Raw genomic sequence first — 18,396 nt, 5'->3', positions numbered from 1 at the left:
AGATAAGAAAGAAGCAGTGACGTTGTTTCCACTGACAGGTGAAACTAGAACTAAGGGGCATGGCCTCAAAATAAGGAGGAGCAGATTTAGGACTGAGTTGAGGAGGAACTTCTTCACCCAAAGGGTTGTGAATCTGTGGAATTCCCTGCCCAGTGAAGCAGTTGAGGCTACCTCATTGAATGCTTTTAAGGCTAGGATAAATAAATTTTTGAACAGTAAAAGAATTAAGGATTATGGTGAGCGGGCGGGTAAGTGGAGCTGAGTCCACAAAAAGATCAGCCAAAATTTTATTGAATGGTGGAGCAGGCTCGAGGGGCCAGATGGCCTACTCCTGCTCCTTGTTCATATGACTTACCTGTGACCCCCCTCCCGCCCATCCCCCCACCCCCCAAAGCGATGTTGTGCTGTCACATAAGGCCTGTCACTGATTACCATTAGTACTGTGTAATGCAATAAGATCAACAAACAGAACTCAAAGTCACGGGCAGGTCAAGTGCAGGTTGGCATGTGCATGTTGCTTACAAACCATTGTCAAAAATGTCATGCCCCGATAATCCAGCATGGGGAGATGATTCCGGTGAGGAGCCCTTAGAATCAAATGCATATATATTGAAATGATGTTCCCAACATGCCATGGTGGGAAATGTGGCCTATCATTGAAGGCTGCAGTATGCAATTGCAAATAGTTTTACATCGTGAAAACTATTTTTGACCTTCTCGTGGTATTTCCTGTTCCTGCCCAGCATAACACCCATCACAAACTGGAACGGGTAATACCAACTCTAGTTTCAACTCTTGGACAGAAATTTGCCCATTTACCTTCAGAGATTTACAAGTCATTGGCCGATGTGACGTTGAGATATTTTCTAAAGTTATTTACATCTAATTCGACACGTTACATCATAAAAGGTCTAATTTTAGCCATAGGGTTCCCATGATTTGGGGATAAATTTCCGGTGCTAAATCACTAACTTTCCAGGGGCAAACTTTCTCAAATAGCGCCGGGGTTAATCGCTGTCATGGAAATACCACATGCTTTAGGATCATTTATTTTCATATGACATGGGCCAGAACTCTACCACCTCAATCACCACGGAATCAGAACAGTCGCGGGTCCGACAATGGAAATCTCCGTTGACATCGGACAGAAGTTTCCAGTCTCGCCCCAGCGAAATCCCATTCATGTTCTCTATTTTCCCCAATTTGCATTGTTCACTCTTCTCACTTCTCCACCTTCTCTCTCCTTTTTGCCAACATTTTCTTTCCCTCTCCCCCATAAGTGACTTCAGTTTGCATATGCAATGGAACTCTTGCTATAACACTCCTCACCCTGCTTGACCAGTTTCCTTGGCCGCCAATTGATTTTACCCTCTTTCTCTGGGCTCTTGCTACCAGTTTGAGATTTAATCAGATGGTCATGTTTTAAAATATTTGTTAAGTTAAGGTAAAATAAAGTGTCCTGAAGAGGAGGATGGTGATCAACCTGAACTTTTCCAGGAGACAGGCCCATGAGATCTGGTTACCATGGGAAAAGAGGCTGAGGCCAGGACCAATAGAAAATCACACACTAGATTCTGAAGCATTGAGAGAAAAGCAGATAGCTGGTCTCTCAGGATACAAACTCTCAGACTTAGAGACGCTGGAGCAAGAGAGAGAGATACTGCTGGGTTAAGAAGCTGGAACAGCTATAAATGTGAGAGCCGGATACTTGTAAGGATTATATTTTCTGTTCAGAAAGATAAAAGTGGAATAGATGGGACTTTTGGAGGTTTAAGAGCCAAAGAGGCACTGGAGTGGACCTTTGCTAAAAGTCAACTGAAGAAAATTCAGAGAACTGAGTGAAGAGATGTTTAAAAGGATACTGGAAGACACACCCTGGTGTGGCTGGGAGTAGGAAGCCTGCTTGAGTATGGGGCTTATTCTTTAAGGCTAAGTGTGTGATATCAGTGGGTTGTAAAGTATTTTGCTTGTGTAAGTAATTCGAGGGGAAGAACCTTTTTCAGTGATTTTTGGCATCCTGGTTTCTTATTATGTAGTGTTTGTGTCTTTGTTAAAGTTTAAAAAAAACTTAAAACGTGAAATCTTTCCATGCAATGCTTTCTGTCAGTTGCTGGAAAATTCATACCTTATTAAAAGCTCTCCATGGGGGATTTTAACACCCTAAAAAATATCACAATGCTTGTGTGAACAATGGGGCCTTTGTTGCAGTTAGATTGTCCAGATACATGGGTATTTTGCAGATTTGCACATTCAAACTTACTTGCCATTGCCTGATGCATTGCAGGCTGAGTTATAGCATATAAAGCAGCGCTTAAATATACATTTGCTAATCCTCCATATTAATGTTGATTTTTTTCCCCCGCGCATCAGTGCAGCATGGCTAGCTATTTTCATTAACATGATTCCAGGCGATAATAAAAATCAATTCTTATTGCACTGACAGTGTTAAGTTGGAACTTGGACTGAAAGTGACTGAAAGAATCCAAATAAAATGCAGTGCGCTGTACTAGGATTATTATTGCCTAGTAAAAATTAATTGGATTGACCCCCTCTGATCCAAGTAATTGGTTAATCACCACTGTTGAGTCACCAATGTTGAAATATTGCTGCCCTGTTTAACTCTGGGAGGAAAATGCAAACATTGTTACCAGCAGCCAATAGCACTTTGACAGGGTGTCAGGTGCCTGCTACCAGGCAGATTACTGACAATATTTTTTTCAAAGGCAGTATTTTCTTTTTCCAACATACAGCTATCAATAGAACTTTAGTTGATGTTGTAAGTCCTTTAGGCAGTATTGGTGAAGAGAAGGATTAGTGAGGGACTAAATGCCAAGAATCATCCCCACTGAGTAACTAACCTCCACTGGGGTCTGTGAGATGATCTCTTACAGGGAGTTTGACAATTAAAATGAGGCACATGTATTGCAAACATTGAAATGATGTTCCAGCGTTCATTAAGATTAATACAGCCTATCCAATTTGAATACATAAGCACAGACATTGGTATACACATAGAGGCACACAAGGAAACAGACATAAACACAGCAAGAACACATAGAAGGAAAAACAGGCACACACCAAGGCTATAACAGAAACTAAGATACTCACAGACATACACAGATGAATGCATAAACATGCGAGTGAGCAGACTGACAGACACAAAGACAGTGAGAATCTGATGGAGATATGTTAAAGTGCGTGCGAGGTGCCTGTGCCTGGCCCTCACACAGCCTCAGTAATTCCACATTATGATGTTACTCTCACTAATTACACTCCAGTTAATTGGCAGTTTACAGCTTCAACAGAGGAAAGCAGGAGGGGATGCCCGGCAGGCACATGACTGAGTGCATCGCCCTGTCATCACAGGAAGCACCACATCGATCGATGACCCTCATGTTCAAAATAAAAGGTGTGAGACACTTGTTTCTCCCATATCGCCAGACACAAGCCTCACTCCTGATCCCTGTTGTGGGCGGCAGGCAATTTATATTGATGCGCAGCACGTAATTAAATCAATGTGAGATAATGAACACCAATTAGTGGTCCAGTTAGGCAGATCTTCTCGTGTAAATACTCTATCTTTCCCAACGGGTAACTCCTTTTTATAATCTGTTTATGTTTAATTTCCAACAGCCACAGACACTTTGTGTGTTTGCCACCAGCTCCCACACGTAGCAATTTGAAAAAGTGATTTGTGCTTCTGTTTAATTGCCCAAACTGCACTGTCGCAGGCTATAAACTCCTCTCCACCTCTCCTGGAGGTGGAATGATTAATATCCAATGGATCCTGCTGCAAGCAACAAGCTGGGTTGATAGACACGGAGAGGAAAAGTATGCAAATATAATCGGGCTTCGTGCAAAATGGAAAAGACGGCACAGGATAGACTTAAAGGGGAAACTAATTGAGGGTTTGCAACAAATAAGCTGCATTAGGAATTCATGTTGTTTCGAAGTACCAGCAGCCAGACTGTTCACTCATACAGAGATCCTGCGCACAAATGTGTTAATGTTCTACTCATGACAGCTCTGCAGGCTAAATGCTGGAGTTGCAAAGGTGACTTGAGCAAGTGTGAACTGCCATTGCTTCAAAGCTGCCACCAGTAAATGATTGCGGCACAATGAGAAGTAGGGGTGCAATCCGGAGGCTCCCCACTCTATCTGCAGAACCATAGAGTCCCGACAGTAAAGGAAGAGGCCAACCAGCTCATCAAGTCTGCACTGACTATCTGAAAGAGCATCCCATCCAGGCCCTCCCCTCTGTCCTCTCCCCATGACCCCATGCATTTATCATGGCTAATCCCCCGACCGACATGTCTTTGGGCACTCGGGCAATTTGCAATGGTGAATCTACCTAAACTGCACACCTTTGGATACTAAGAGGCAATCTACCTAACATGCACTTTGGGGTACTTGGGAAATTAGCTCCCCTCACACTCGTGACCTCAGATACTCTCCTGTTAGGTATTCTGCTTTGATTAATGTTTCTGTATTTCACTATCATCCCTGAAAGATCCAGAAGATGACAACAAGCTGTGGCTGCCGACAGTGATAATGGGGAGTTGTCTGAGATCACAACATCCTGCAGCACCTCTGCACCTGTGATGTTCCACTTCCAACACAAAAATGAAATTTTTATTGAGAAGACCCGCCATTCATACTATTTGCTCAATTTTAGCAAATGTCAGAAAATTCTTTCACAGTTAATTGATTCTAAGTGGACCTGTGCTGGTATGGCTTCATCAGCATTGCAAAGGGGAACTCTCCAGGGCCATGTGATTGGAGACAGACATGAGCTAGATTTGATGGGGCACCATATTCCTTACCCCACCACCACCCCTCACCCCCCAATCAATCCAAATACATAAGCAATCAGGACACCACCCACTGATTGATTGGGTAACAAACTGTCCCTATATTGGACCTCCCTGATCCTCGCACATTAGGCGTAGACTAAAATCATGAATAGGTCACTGAGACAATGGGACGGCGGCGCGGGCTCGTTGGGCCGAAGGGCCTGTTTCCCGTGCTGTGTTGTTCTTTGTTCTTTGTTCAAAATGTCAGCTGACCCATGTCTATATCACCATAAGGTAAAGGAGCAGAATTAGACCATTCAGCCCATCTAATCTTCTCTACCATTCAATTATGGCTGATATGATTCTCATCCTCTTCACCTGCCTTCTCCCCATAACCCTCGATCCCCTTATTGATCAAGGACCTACCTATCTCTGCCTTAAAGATACTCAATGACCTGGCCTCCACAGCCCTCTATGACAATAAGTCCCACAGATTCGCCACCCTCTGGCTGAAAAAATTCCTCCTCCTCTCAGTTTCAAAAAGAGCATTCCTTTACTCCAAGGTTGTGCCCTCTGGTTCTTGTCTCTCCCACTAGTGGAAACATCTTCTCCATGTCCACACTATTTAGGCCTTTCAGTATGCGGTAAGTTTGAATTAGATCCCCCCTCATTCTTCTAAACTCAATCAAGTATAGGCCCAGACTCCTCAACCATTCCTCATATGACACACCTGGGGTTAATTGCCTAAGGTTGATACGTCTTTCCCCACCTCGAGAGCAAGAGCCTTCTTAGAGAGTTGCTCGCCAAACTATAGTCCCAGCAGTACCAGGTTCAAACAGTGGCCACTCCTGCTGGTACTGCAGGAGTTTCCTGAAGGAAAAGAGGTTCTCGGATCTGGACTTAATTTAAATCTGGGGTCGCAACAAGATCTGAACGGTAGGTCCTAGTGAGGAGGGATAAGGGAGTTGGGCCCAGTTTGAAAGGCCAGAGGGGAATGCAAAAGAGGATGGGGGCTATGACTTGGGAGATTATGCTTTCGATAAGCACAGGGGATACCCCAAAGAAGGTATGTTCCACTTGCCCAACACTAATGCTGAGTAAAAGCTATCGGACTACTCAGTGAGCCTTTTAAGAAAGATTTTATTCAGAGCTTAGAAATTACACCAATATAGAATTTCCTTTTATTAATTTTTAAACTGGTGATTTTATTAACTGATTTTAAAGATCTGTGGTCCATCATGGTGTTAATCTGTGGCTAATTCTTGTATTTCCTAATTTCACTCATCCTATTGTGGGCAGGTGTGAAGCGGGGATAGTCATTTCCCCAGAGGAAAAACATATCTCCAGAATTAATAGGACAATAGGAACTATTGTTCTTATCAATCTATTTTACTGGCTTTAAGGATCTTGATATTGTAGTATGAGGGTTTGGGACTGTAAGTGTTAATGTGGGACTGAGAAAACAGCCCCATATCTACATTATGGTGTAAAGTGTCATCCGGGATTCGTGAGTCTCATAGAAGTCAACACGAAGATCACGCCAAATCAAGACTGTATCCTGTAAATAGGTATATAATTACCTGTTATTAATAAACAGTTATTGTTCAATCATACGAGCCTCTAGGCCTCTTCATGAAACTACATTCAATCTTACAATATGGTGGCAGCAGGTGACAGACACCAAAATCCCTAAGAGTGACAAAGTAAAGAAACGGCAAACTGAGCTAAGGGAAGTGCACTTAACTTGAAGACCTTGTATATACAGATGGAGATTTCTTAAGAAGCTTCATTATAGGTGTGGAGACGGAAGAGCAGCAGAAAGATCCACAGTACAGTATAAGAGGATTCCACCAGAGTATGTAAGTGCCGTTATGGGACCTGATCAAAAGCAGAGTTAGAAGACCTAACCAGATTGCAGGAGTGTGAGCAAACTCCAAAGTAAAAGGCTGAAATTAGCTTTTAGAATTAACATATTAATCAGGCAATGCTAGCAGATCAATTGTTTTAATGAGCACAGCTAGACAAATGCAAAAGGCCTGATCCAGTGTCTGCAACATAACAAGACCATGCACAAACAGGGAAAAAAAATGTAAAGAAGTAAGAGCAAAAGAATTGGCTTCAATTTGATTCTTCAAGCTTAGGAAAGCAACACACTGGCCAAAACAATTTGGTTAAAAAATTGTATGAAATATTGCTCAAGTGTAATGACTCTGTGACTATGATGGTAGCCTAAAAAATCTCAACAAGTGCAGGAAGAGAAGGAAAAGGTTACTGCGGAGGTATTTTGGAAAAATAAAGCTGTATTCCCCTGTGCTGAAAATAGCCGTGGATGGTAAATCAACACTGCCAGACCAATTAAGCTGGACTAATTAAAGCAGATGAAAGGGCCAGATCTGGTGCAAGGTTTGGCGTAACAGAGAAGACAACTGTTCAGATATCTGAAAGCATCAGACTTGAATAAGAAGACAAAGGCTGAACAAGTGAATACACTATTATATTCAGCAGGCCCAAGTGATGATGACAAAATTGGCAGACAAGAAATAAATGACTCTTCCGATAACTTTGAAGAGGTTATGAAGTCCTTTAACACTTCTTTAAATCTAAGAAGCAATTACATTTTGGAAAGAACAATATTTACAAGAGTCCAAAAGCACAGGGAACCCATGGGCTCTTTCATAAATTAGTTATATAGATTGGCTGGACGCTATGATTATGGTGACCTCAGATTGGAACAAATAAGAGACTGAACGGTAGTAGGCATGGCCAATGATACTCTTTTGAATGTACTTGGATTTACATAAGAACTAAAAACAAATCCAAATCATCAGTCAATTAGAAATCCATCAGATAAAAAATCATCCATTTTGCTCAGCAAAGTTAAATCATGATGTAGAGCAACCCCAACAATCCAGCTCACAACAAATGGACAAGGAGACACTAGGATATGGAAAGCATTATCCAAGCAAAACATAGGCTGATGCAGACCATGTCAGCACTGTCCACTAAAAGGCCTTACAGGTTGTGTCCAGCACTCACTTGCGTGCAGTGCTTCCACTGCAACTGCCTGGGACGCTTTGGAAAGATGTGTAAGTTCCAAATCTTGAGAGTGGCGAATCTCAAATGAATCCATGAGATAGATGAACCACGTCAAAAGAAAGTCCAACAAAGCTCCTTGGGAGAGTGTAAGGATCCCAGATCACTAATATATCTGTAACTGGCCACCACGTGAATTTCAAGTTGGGTAGAGAAGCCAATGTGGTGGTCCTGTCGATTCAGGAACCTTGGCTAAAAGATCTCTGGTTATGGATGAGGGACACACCACTGCATGGCCCTGGAGGAATCCAGCTGCCAATTAGAAGCACGATTCAAGAGCTGCTCCAGTATGGTAACAAGAAAATAATTGATATTCTGTACGTCATCCATACTTCTGAGCAGTGATGCATGTGTTGTCCCTAACCATCTCAAAATGGTGGAAGATGTCAAAACGACCAATGCAATCAACCACACTGCACCGAGCACTCCCAAGATGTGCACCAGCGTTGATAATCTTGACGGGGACTTCAGTTCAGAAATGTCCTCACTCTCTGAAGAAGCCAATATTCCAGTTCCTTTGCAGATGGCTTGACTGGTCGGAAAAGCCAAACCTCCAGATGAGCGACAACAAACTCAAACAGAAAATACAGAGGAGGAGTTGAGCCTGATTTCAGGACCAAACAATTGCTAGCACAGAATCAGGAAAAACTACAGCAATGAAAACTGGAGCTTCAAACTCACACACATAACACAAGGTCAATCCTAAAGCAAGAGAGGCAACCACCATCTCACCAAGACAAACATCAGGAGGCACGAGTGCACATAAAGAACCAAAGTGAGGAATTAGAATCTAAATGGCACTTTGAGCTCAAAGATAATCCTAGAATGCTACAGTGCAGAAGGAGGTCATTCAGCCCATTGAGCTTGCACCAACAACAATCCCACCCTATCTCCATATTCATATGAGTCCCTGGGTTTTGAGACAGCAGTGCTAACTATTGTGCCACCATGCTGCCCTCCAGAGACTTGGGGAAGAAGGGGTAGCATGTAAAATACATTTGGATAAAGACGTGAAAGAAGGCATTGTTTGAGACTGTAAGCATATTAAGTAGTCTCACAGCACCAGATTAAAGTCCAATAGGTTTATTTGGTAGCACAGGCTTTCAGAGAGCTGCTCCTTCATCAGGTGAATGCCTGATCCAGCAACCTGCCTACCCCAGTCTAACTCCACATCATTGAGACTATAGGGGTTAATGTGGAACTGAGGAAACTGTACTGCTCACATTATGATGCGAGTGTTAGGATATAGTAGTGAGTCCGGTAGCAGCTGGTGTGATGATAGCACCTTGGCAGGGTTGTATCTTGTATATATGCTTATAGCTGTGTGTTATTAATAAACAGTTATTGTGCAACCATACAAGCCTCTAGACCATTTCCTGAGACAACATAAAAACTTACAACAGACATATTTCTGCTTCCACATGGGATACCAAACAGAGGAGAGGGAACAGCGACAAGATCCAACATCCCACGAGTAAGGTGCTTGTTAATGAAGGCCCAGAGATGTATATGTAGTCAATTGAGTGTCTCAGGTGCAGGAGGTAGGCCTCACAAGCTTTATGGGCCTTGCTATAACCACCACAGACTTAAACACATTTCCCACGTTTGGACATTTGTTGTATCTTTCTGATTTTAAAAAAAACCCTTTAACTGGTATATGTATAATGTTGGGAAAGCATCAATATTACAGCTGACAAGATGGCTTTGAAATTTGATATCATTGAGAGAAAGCAAAATAAATTCAATTATTTCCCTTTGTCAAAAAAGCCTTCCCAAGGACATTTCAACACACTGAGGTCAGGAGTTTGCATTTTCTCAGACTGTGCTGTAAACAGAGGCATAATCGGATACAGGGGCTTTATTGGGTCTGGAAGAGTTTCCATGGTTTCTAGGAGTTTGAAAAATTATGCGCGGCAGAGAGCAGAGGCTGAAACAATACGATGTGTCAATCACGGGAAGGCTTCATTCCAGAGACTTGCTGAGCGAGGCGACGCACAGATACCTGGGAACCAAGGACAGTGCGGTTCAGACACAAGACAATTTCACAGCCCCGCCACTACTGGAGGCTGCATCTAAACAAACAGAGAGGAGCTGAAGAAAAATATCTCCATGTCCAAGTAGCCTTCCCGCCATGCTGCCAGAATCCATGCCAGTATTAACAAGAGTGCAATTCAGCCATCCTCTCCACATGTGTTTTGTTAAGCGGAGATTGCCAGCTCTGTCTGCTCTATTTCAGATTTCGCTGGCAGTGGAATTCAAATCCTGTGTCTTAAATGAACACACGCGGATTGACAGATCTAACCCTTTGCCTCCTATCCCTATCACACACCGCCTCCCCCCAGCTCTCCCCCTACTAGAAGATCAGCATAGTCTCCTCCCCTGAAAGAAAGCTTCGCTTGGCACTGTCACACCGTTTGATGCCATGTGAGACTGTGCACAATGTGGATTCAGATCAATGAGATGATCCAGACTGCTGGCATCTCTGGGCACTGTCCCCACCGGTCCTCGGTGTCCCTGCCCAGACGGCATGCTGGCACTAATGCTCCAATATGATAATTGCGGAGTCTGTTCTTTCAGGCTGCACCACACTGGCTGCCCACAAAGCGCCCAGCTCTTGTTGGCACTCTACCCAGGGCAGCTGCTGAGGGATCCTGAACTTCCATCTGAACACATCAAAGAAAAGCACGTGTACAGGGGGTCTGTGTTTCTCCTCGAGATATTTTCCTCTGATGTTCGTTAAATCATCTTGCTGCTCCCTGTTAACCTTCTATAGCAAGCCACGGAAACACAGGACTTCAGAACGCTGGAGCTTTGTTCAATGCAAAAATGTTGGCTTGTTTGTTGATTCTGATTCTGTTTTAAACTCTTATCCAACGTGGTAAGAATTCAACTTGTTTTTCCCTGCCCGATTTTCAATTAGGCATGGTGTTAGACTCTCAAATTTCTCATCTTAATCTACCGGAAATGCACAGGATACCACATTGGCATGTGGACCTTTAGTCGTCCGGTGTGCCCACTTGAAAGACGCGTGATTAAATACGCAAATCAATAGTAACATCTTGCATTTGAATAGCCCCTTTAATGTAACAAAATGTTCCAACTCAGGGTCCTGTGCCAGCAGTGGGACCTGGAATGGGAAATCTAGGGGAAAATGTGAGAAACCTGAAATGCATTCGTACTTTGGCTAAACTGACAATCCTTGAAAGGGGGCAACTCATCAAAATGTCACAGGAAACTTTCAGTGTTCAAGTCCCACACTTGGGCCTGCTATCATTCAAGGGCTTCCCTTGTAATCTCTCCCACCCCACTCCCCTGATCAGTTTGACTCAGGGAGGAAGCCGTTAATGATTCCCTCTCCTTTCCTTACACAGGCAAGCTGCATATGGCACCCATTTGGTACCACAAATCATAGAATCCCTACTGTGCAAAAGGAGGCCATTTAGCCCATTGAGTCTACACTGACTCTATGATAAAGCAACTTACCCAGGCCCTCTGCCCCTCCCTATCCCTGTAACTCCATACATTTATCATGGCTAATCCATCTAACCTACACATCCCTGGACGCTAAGGGGCAATTTATCATGGCCAATCCACCTGCAGATCTTTGGACTATGGGAGGAGACTGGAGCACCTGGAGAAAACCCATGCAAACACAGGGAGAATGTGCAGTCTCCGCACTGATGGTCATCTAGGGCCAGAATTGAACCCAGCTCCTAGGTGTTGTGAAGCAGCAGCGCCAACCACAGTGCCACCATGGTTGGTGACATTTAAATGAGGCCAGATATGGCTGGGGCCTTGAACTGCTTCCATTGACTTTGTACCCATTTGGAGAGGGGGAGCTTTACAATTACTTCACATCTGTATGCTTCAGTGCAATAATAAACCAATGTTTTCATTTTCACACAAGCTATGAAACTCAGAAAAGCTGGAGAATGGTTTCGTAAAATGCTAATACAGTTCCAAAAAACTGACAATTTAAAAACAGCTTCCAACTGAAAAAATACTGAATACAGACCAATATCCAAGGTCACTAGACAACTGAGTAAGTGAAAATTCTTGATATTTGTAGTAGCCCCCTGTGTGCTTTACACTTGGACATCAGCATTTCCAGCCCACTTTTCAATCTCAACTCATGAGGGTGTAGAGGGAACTGACCCATGTTTTAGCTCCATAGAGGACAAGTGGTGACTGGCCTGAGGCTTGGCCCCAGATGCAGCAGGAGGGCCAAGTGCCCTGTTTTCAAGGGATTTTCCTGCTTGTTTTTAAGTGGTTTCTTTTAAGAACATAAGAATATAAGAAATAGGAGCAGGAATAGAAGTCTAGCCCTTCGAGCCTGCCCCGCCATTCAATAAGATCATGGCTGATCTGAAGTGGCTCAGTTCCACTTTCCAGCTTTCTCCCCATAATCCTTAATTCCCTTGCCTGTCAAAAACCTATCTACCCGTGACTTAAATATATTTAGCGAGGTAGCCTCCACCACTTCAACGGGCAGAGAATTCCAGAGATTCACCACCCTTTGAATGAAGAAGTTCCTCCTCAACTCTTCTAAACTGCCCCCCCCACCCCCTTATCTTGAGGCTTTGCCCTCTGGTCGTGCTGTCCTTTCTGAGCGGGAAGAATCTCTCTACCTCTACCCTATCCATCCCTTTCATTATCTTATACGTCTCTATAAGATGCCTCCTCATCCTTCTAAACTCCAATTTATCCTTTGCTTTTGTAATAAGTCCTCGGGGGCGGAAGCCCCTTCACCAAAATCCTTTTATTTACAAGTCTGACACCAGCATACAGAGTGCCTTCAGTTCACAGTCTACACTTGGAGTGCCAGAGGAACTGACACTCATGGTTAAGTACAAAGCAAGAGGCTCCCTGATTAAGGCCAATTTGATGGACCAATCAGGGTGTACATATTCTAATAGGCCCACCTCAATTGCCTGATTAAAGTCGTTACAGCTTTATTGTGAATCGCAGGGCTGTGGGGAACAGGTTAACAACTTGGGCAAGGGGTTGGCCCTGCTCATGTGGCCTTGGAACTCAGCCAACTATCCATGCCATAGCACATGTAACCACGAAGCAGCCAAACTGTGTCATAAGGTTGAAAGTTGTCTGATGAAGGGATCTAGATCTTTAATTTGATTTATTATTGTCACATATATTGGTATACAGTGAAAAGTATTATTTGTTGCACGCTATACAATCAAAGCATACTGTTCATAGAGAAGGAAAGGAGAGGGTGCTGATTGTAGTGTTACAGTGATAGCTAAAGTTCAAAGTTTATTTATTAGTCACAAGTTACTGTGAAAACCCTCGAGTCATCACACTCTGATGCCTGTTCCGCTACACTGAAGGAGAATTTAGCATGGCCAATGCACCTAACCCGCATGTTTTACAGACTGTGGGAGGAAACTGGAGCACCTGGAGGAAACCCATACAGACGCAGGGAGAACATGCAGACTCCTGTAGAGAAAGATCAACTTAATGCAAGGTAGGCCCATTTAGAAGTCTGGTGGCAACAATGAAGAAGCTGTTCTTGAGTTGGGTGGTACATTACCTCAGACTTTTGTATCTTTTTCCTGACCAAAGAAGGTAGAAGAGAGAATGTCTGTGGTGCATGGTGTCCTTTCCAAGGCAATGGGATATGTAGTTGGAGTCAATGGATGGGAGGCTGTATGTTGAACAATTGTTAAACTCTTTAGTACCGAGGAGCATCTTCAAGAATTCACTCCACAGGCATGCATCAGGAATCACTGATCTTTATTGCAATCTTACTTGCCCCATACTCCACTGACAACTACCCTCTCAAGCAGTCCCCAAGCAGATCACCCCAAACCCCAGGTCACCTGACCAGCTTCCTTAGAGGGTCTATGTCCTATCATACATAACAATGATAACTATTTATTGATAACTCAGAACTACATACATACACACAGGATGCAGCCCTGACTAGATTCTATCTTCTTGCCAACATCAACCAGGCTCACCCCAGCACCCTAATCATCCCATGCAATTCTCCAAGCAGGACTTTATGGCTTCACTCATAGCGAAACTGTAAAATCCCACCTAAGATCAACGGACATTTATTTCTGTTGTCCACCCCTCACCGCTCTCATTCCATGGTGGGTGGGGTGGTAAAATTCTGGCCTTTATACCTGGTACTGTTTCATTAGTCCCACATTAACCGTTATAGCCCCAAATCCCTCATACTACAAATTCCACACTCAAAGTTGGTCGGCAGATGCAACAAATGAGGTGGGAAATGGAAAAGGGGGAAACTTATGGAAAGATTGGGCAGAAAAGTAAAGGTCAGACAGAGAGAGAGAGAAAGAGATAGCAATTAAGGAATGGCTTGACAGTTTTATACGGAGAAGAAGAAACAATTAAAGAACGGGAGAGAAATGGAGATAAAATTATACAGGAAGAGCATTTTGATTCACATTTAAATTATGACTAAGCAATGGCAAGAGAGATTAATTTGTGTTGGTAAATAATTTTTGTAGAGTTCCCTGTTGCCACTATTTTAATTTAAAGTTCTAATTTAAAAAAAACTTAATCTCACATTTCAAGAAATTTATATTTTTTATCCTAGCACTTTGAGAGTAAAGTTGCAGTCCTTAACTAAATGCCAGGACTACATATTCTTTCTTTTGTTCACACTATCATTATTAACTTCCAAGGGTTTACCAATGACCAGAAACTGAACTGGACCTGCTGTATAAAAACTATGGCTACAAGAGCCGGTCAAGGTCTAGAAATTCTGTGGCGAGTAACTTACCTTCTGACCCCTCAAAACCTGTCCATCATCCTCAAGGCACAGGTCAGGAGTATGATGGAATGCTCCCAGCTTGCCTGGATGAGTGCAGCTCCAGCACTCAAAATCTCAACACCATCCGGGACAAAGCAGGCTGCTTGATTCGCACACTATCCATCACCTTAAACATTCACTCTCGCCACTATCTATGCACAACGGCAGCAGTGTGTGCAATCTACAAAATGCACTACAGCAATTCATCTAGGCTCCTTTGACAGAACCTTCCAAACCCGCAACCTAAACCACCAAGTAGGACGCGGACAGCAAATGTATTGGAACACTACTACCTGCAGGTTTCCTTCCAATTCACACACCATCCTGAAACATATCACCATTCCTCTATTGTCACTGGGTCAAAGTCCTGGAATTCCCTCCCTAACAGCACTTTGGGTGTACATAGACCACATGGAATGCAGTGGTTGAAGAAGCTGGCTCAGCACAAACTTCTGAAGGGCAATCAGGGATGGGCAACAGATGCTGGCCTAGCCAGAGATGCCTGCATCCCATGAAGGAATTAAAGATTTGCACACAAAGCATGCATGTGTCATAACTGTCAAAGTGTCTGTCACGCGATCTGGCTACCAGTGTAGGATTTCATAGTCAAGACCAGTTCCAGTCCATAAACCTTCAGCCAGCTGCAACTGAGTGTTGTCTTTAAAATGAATCAGCTCCACACAGGACAGTACAGTGGCTAAGAACAGCATGGTGGCACAGTGGTTAGTACATCTGCTTCACAGCGCCATGGACCCGGGTTTGATTCCCAGCTTGGGTCACTGTTTGTGTGGCGTTTGCACATTCTCCCCTCTGTCTGTGTGGGTTTCCTGTGGGTGCTCCGACTAAAAGACGCGCTGGTTAGATGCATTGGCCATGCTAAAATCTCCCTCAGTGTACCCAAACAGGTACTGGAGTGTGGCAACTAGGGGATTTTCATAGTAACTTCATTGCAGTGTTAATGTAAGCCTACTTGTGACAATAGTAAATAAACTTTAAACTAATTGACAAGTGTGTCAGCCTTAGGGCTACCTTTTAATTCAAACCAACATTGACTTCAGTTTGATTGTACAACTGGCACAGGATTTTAGCTTCTGTAACTGGAAAAATGCTGGTGACTGAAGCTGTTCTACTTTCTAATGGTTGAGGTGGAGACTACAACAGTCAGCTCTGTCCAAAATCACTGCAGTGTCAATGGTAGTCATGATGTGGAGATGCCAGCGTTAGACTGGGGTAAACACAGTCAGAAGTCTCTTTCGGTGGTATTGTGAGACTTCTTACTGTGTTTACAAAATCACTGCAACAGGATCTGGAGCCTTTTTGAGATGTGAATAGTTGACAATCTCCTATTTCTAACTTAGTAATGAGTTTCAAACACACCACTGTGTTTGCAATCTGCAGCAAGCTTTTGCCATCAGAAGTGACAAATTTGTTATGTGATCTAAGTCTCCTGGAGTTGTGGCTGTGGTCGTCCATTTCCGAAACTGCCACAATTGGCATCAAAATTAAAACACTCAATAGCTCAAAAGAATACAAACACATTTCAGACTACCAGACTATGGCTTTATTCCAATTTACACCACAACCCTCACTCTCTAATATACTTGCACACTGTATCGTATCACACTATTCTCATGGTCCATGTCATACAATGGGTGGAATTCTCCTGTCTTGTCCATGGTGGGATCTGTTGTGAATGAGAACGGAAAATTTGGTTGTTCCATCAAAACTCTCTATTCACCTTCAGCGATACCGGAGAACCCCAGCCACAAGTGAGAACAGAGGATTGCCGCCAATGACTGGGATTCTCCTGCCTCACCCGTGGCTGGGATTCTCCAGTCCTGCTGCTGTGAATGGCAATTTGGCTGAGTGCCAAATCCTTCGTTCTCATTGGTAGCAGTAGTGCAGTGTGTGAGACTGGAGAATTCCGGCCAAAGGGACTGTGTGTTATAATTTACCATTCAGTCTGAGCGGGTGACATTGGACAAGGAATGGTAAACTGGGTGGCAGGAAAATAAGGAGGAGCTGTGTCGAGACAGCTCAGAGTCCCAATCCCTGCTGCCCACCTTCTTTCCCAGAGGTGGGACCTGATGCAGAGTCGAATGGGTGTGGCTAATCAATTTAAAGATTTAAGGACCCTGTTAGGGTCAATTCTTTGCCAGCAGTGCTCTCATTCCCCACCTAATGTCCAGCTCCCTGAGGCCATTCAGGGGGGCATTAGACCTGGATGCTCCATGCCCCAAGAAGGCAGCCATAGGCAGAGGAAGGTTGTTGCCCAACTACCCCCTCCCCCCACCTTTGCCGCAATACAAAAGATCAAGTAGAGGGGTCTGTGTGCATAGCCCCTCTGATGTTTTTCATTCTTCACCTCCTTGACTCCCACATCGCCACAGCAGCAGGCTCTAGAAATGCTAACCCTCTTACTGGGCAACATTTGGAGTCCACGTACCATCTTTCATTGGATGGTCAGCTTTGAGGCAGCCCCTTAGGAGGCCACCTTCACTAAATTGCTCCATCAGTCATACTGCCGGCACAATGGCATAATGGTTGGCACTGCTGCCTCACAGTGCCAGGGACCCGGGTTCAATTCCAGCTTTGGGTAACTGTCTGTGTAGACTTTGCACATTCTCCTCGTGTCTGTATGGGTTTCTTCACAATACTCCAGTTTCCTCCCGGAGATGTGCAGGTTAGGTTGATTGACCATGTTCAATTGCCTCTTAATGTCAGGGGAATTAGCAGGGTGAATACATGGGGTTACAGAGAAAGGGCGTGGGTGGGATTGTTGTTGGTGCAGACTCAATACACCGAATGGTGTCCTTCTGCGCTTATCTGTTTCTATGATAAGTGAGGACTCCGAAGTAAAAATCATAATAAAAATCATTATCATTCCAAATTCCCAGCTCCATGTTACAAAGCCATTGATATTCTGACTGCACTATATTAAGCCTGACATACTCGTTCTAATAACTAGTAGGTCCAATAATAAAATAAGATATCTATTGATTGGTTAACACGATTAGTCCATTTCACTGATCAGAAACATCCTGAGCGGCCATTTAGTGGATGAACTGTTCTTTGATTCAGGGTCTCTGCAGAAATGGAATCTCATCAGAAGTGAAACTCTTCTGTGGAGACTTCACAGCAGCAGCTACAAGCCCTGTGCCTTTCCTTCAAGCTGTGCTACACCAAATTCTGGTGGAAGTAAGCACAAAAAGATCAGTTGTCTGAAAGAAGTCCTCTCCTCCAGCAGACGTTGCTATAGGTGGGCAGAATTTCCTGTTTGAGCCATGACCCAAAATGGTCAACATGGATTTTGTCTCCTGTTATTTGTTTAAGTCAATAGAATGCAAAATCAGGCAGGATCTAATGGCTGCGCAATCCATTAGAATTCTGCACATGTGGTGTCCTGCTGAAGTTGACTGTTCCTATGTGTGTCCTTCCTCATGAATATGTGTGAAAACCATTTACTGTTTGACATTTAAACTTCCCCGTTATTCTTATACCTCTCTCCATCATTGGATTTGAGCTTATAAGGAATGGCAATCACAGTCAGATTGTCACTTTGCTCAGTTTTCCTTACCTTAGTTGGGAGCTGCATATTTCTTGTCTGCTCTTTGACCTGGGGTCTGGTGGGCATTGTGCAGTGTACTGGCACTGGACCCCTTTCCAATGCAGGGCACTAGTAATGTAAGAAAAGGAAGACTCTTTACCATG

The 18,396-nt window shown here is 43.7% G+C and overlaps 1 long non-coding RNA gene across 1 annotated transcript in view; it reads right to left on the bottom strand.

The window, feature by feature from the left end:
- Window positions 1–18,396, bottom strand: part of LOC145356199 (uncharacterized) — an 89,563-nt gene that overhangs the window by 69,290 nt on the left and 1,877 nt on the right. Inside the window, exon 3 of the long non-coding RNA XR_013889075.1 lies at window positions 18,263–18,361. This is a non-coding gene — a long non-coding RNA (uncharacterized LOC145356199). The remainder of the gene's footprint in view (window positions 1–18,262; window positions 18,362–18,396) is intronic.

The sequence above is a fragment of the Carcharhinus amblyrhynchos genome, chromosome 20 (genome assembly GCF_965287045.1).
Source record: "Carcharhinus amblyrhynchos chromosome 20, sCarAmb.v2.hapA, whole genome shotgun sequence".
Classification (NCBI taxonomy): Eukaryota; Metazoa; Chordata; class Chondrichthyes; order Carcharhiniformes; family Carcharhinidae; genus Carcharhinus; species Carcharhinus amblyrhynchos.
This window is presented reverse-complemented; position numbering and strand designations above follow the sequence as displayed.